At 39.1% G+C, this 2,546-nt stretch overlaps 1 pseudogene; it reads left to right on the forward strand.

Annotated features, from left to right (window-relative positions):
- Positions 1-483: 483 nt before the first annotated feature.
- On the forward strand, positions 484-1,328 carry LOC149163232 (GTP 3',8-cyclase pseudogene; annotated as a pseudogene).
- The last annotated feature ends 1,218 nt before the right edge of the window (positions 1,329-2,546 follow it).

Raw genomic sequence — 2,546 nt, forward strand, 5'->3', positions numbered from 1 at the left:
TAATGCAAGGTCCCCACAAATTTTCACTTGCACTCCTATGTTCTTCCAAAGGTTTTATCCCGTGAGACTAACCCAGATTCTAAAAGATGCTAGAGATATGGTGTAACCCTATTTTCTTATAAATGTTATTGTTTGAACATCTTTTGCTAAACTGGTTTGATGTTAAGTATTTCCATTGTATAAAGGTACTGGCAATTTATTAGTTCTATAAGACGGGAAATAAGTTTGGCAGAATTGAATTTTTTTATTTTGTATTGTGCATGTTATAGATAAATGTTATATTTGTGAATTGAAATGTCATTTCCTGAAGTGGTTTTCTGCATGAATTTCTACCAAGATGACAAGATGCAGTCATTATATTCCTATCTAGTACCTGCCAATTCTATGAAGTATTTATCTTCATCTCTATTTTGGAAAGAGTAAGGCCAGTATCCCATGCTATTTCTAAACTAGGCTGGAGGTCATTGGCAACTTCTGCTGCAAAGTCTGTCACAGAATTATCTGTGGAAAATGCAACTGTATCAGATATGCTTATTGATTCATTTGGAAGGATGCATACCTACCTGAGAATTTCCCTGACTGAGCGATGCAACCTAAGGTGTCAATATTGCATGCCTGATGAAGGTGTGGAGCTTACTCCCAAACCAGAGCTTTTGTCTCAAAATGAAATTATCCGCTTGGCAAACCCTTTTGTGTCTTCAGGTGTGGATAAGATCAGGTTGATTGGTGGGGAACCAACTATTCGACCAGACATCGAAGATATATGTGTTCGCTTGTCCGGAATAAAAGGACTCAAAACTCTGGCAATGACTACAAATGGTCTTACCCTAGCAAAGAAGCTTCCAAATTTCAAAGAAGCTTGATTGAATTCATTAAATATTAGTTTAGATACATTGGTTCCTGCAAAATTTGAGTTTTTGACTAGACGCAAAGGGCATGCAAAAGTTCTGGAATCAATAGAAACTACTATCAGTCTTGGTTACAATCCTGTGAAGGTAAATTGTGTTGCGATGCACGGGCTAAATGATGATGAGATTTGTGACTTTGTAGAAATGACAAGGGAAAAGCCGATTATTGTGCGATTCATCGAGTTCATGCCTTATGATGGCAATGTGTGGAATGTCGAGAAGCTTGTTCCTTATGCTGAGATGCTTGACACAATTGTAAAACACTACAATGGTCTCCAATGGCTTCAAGATCATTCATCTGACACAGCAAAGAACTTTAAGATAGATGGATTTGTGGGAACTGTTTCTTTCATTACATCAATGACACAACATTTTTGTGGTGGATGCAACAGATTGTGTCTTTTGGCAGATACAAACTGAAAACGTGGAGGGGTGTTACTAATCCAATCTAGCAAAGCATAGACAAATTGATGATACTGGGATAGACCATACCAGGCCTATCTGTTATCAGAAGAAATAAAATCAATTATGTTGAACTCTCTTATCTGACACAACTAAAATCTGCTCAAAATTTGAATAGACTGACCATATAAGAGACTATGCATCGTGCGATGCTAACACAACCTAATATAGCAGTAGAAAACAAGGCAGAGCTCATCCAAAATAAGAGATGCCTTAAACTGATTCAAAGCCAGCTAGAGTTCAAGCTCAACAAGGCAAATTTGCTTCAGGGATACACAAAGGTGAACCTTCTATATCCCTAGTGGCCAAGGAAGACCTACCAAACCAGGCCAGATCACATAACATAATCCAGCAAAAGCCTACCATTAACTTTTAAAGATGACAAGTACCCTAGTTTCCATCTTCCCAAAAGAATATATTCATCAAATGTATCTGAGCCTGTGTTTGTGTAAAACATAAAACGACTAAATGGGAATGGAGAGGTGACAGGGAGAAAACTACGCAGCCAGCACAGAGAGCAAGTTGTTCTTTTTTTTGGTTGGAAGAGCATTGAGAAATAGGCTCCAAGGGGATTCATGACTTCGAGCAAACTTCCTTCAGCTTAAGCAAGAGGTTTGAGGGGCTACTCTGTCAAACATGCACAAAAGGTTTTCAACTTGTACCGCCGCACCGCACACCTGGAAGGAAGGATGAAACAAACCAAGACTCAACGAGGAAATGAGCGTTACTCATCCAATCTGATGAATTGTGGAGAAATTGAACATTCTGGGATGGTACATATTAGACCCTCCATTTTTATTCTAATGGACGAATGAAGATCAACAGGTTAAAGTCTCTTTTCTACAACAAGATATATTTTTGTTTTGGCTGACACTTGGCTAGATTTACTGAATGGGAGACATTGCATCATGCGATGCCAACAACAGATAGCGAAACGGAGCTCACGGGCAACAAGCTCACTTAGATGGGTTTTGAGCCAACCAGGGTTCATGCTCAACGAGGGTAATTGCATCAATAACACACAAGAGGGACAAATCACATAATGCAATCCTGGCAAAACCTGCAGTTGCCTGCCAAAGAGAACCCGTACCCAGTTTTCCTCTTACCAAGCAACTTCATTTATGTTTTAACTCTTTCTGGCTGTGAGTTACGAGTTCAAACTCTTTTGTTGGTGGT

The sequence above is a fragment of the Pinus tabuliformis genome, chromosome 5_2, assembly GCF_031772625.1.
Source record: "Pinus tabuliformis cultivar Carrire ecotype Pingquan chromosome 5_2, CPIR1, whole genome shotgun sequence".
In the NCBI taxonomy this organism is placed as follows: Eukaryota; Viridiplantae; Streptophyta; class Pinopsida; order Pinales; family Pinaceae; genus Pinus; species Pinus tabuliformis.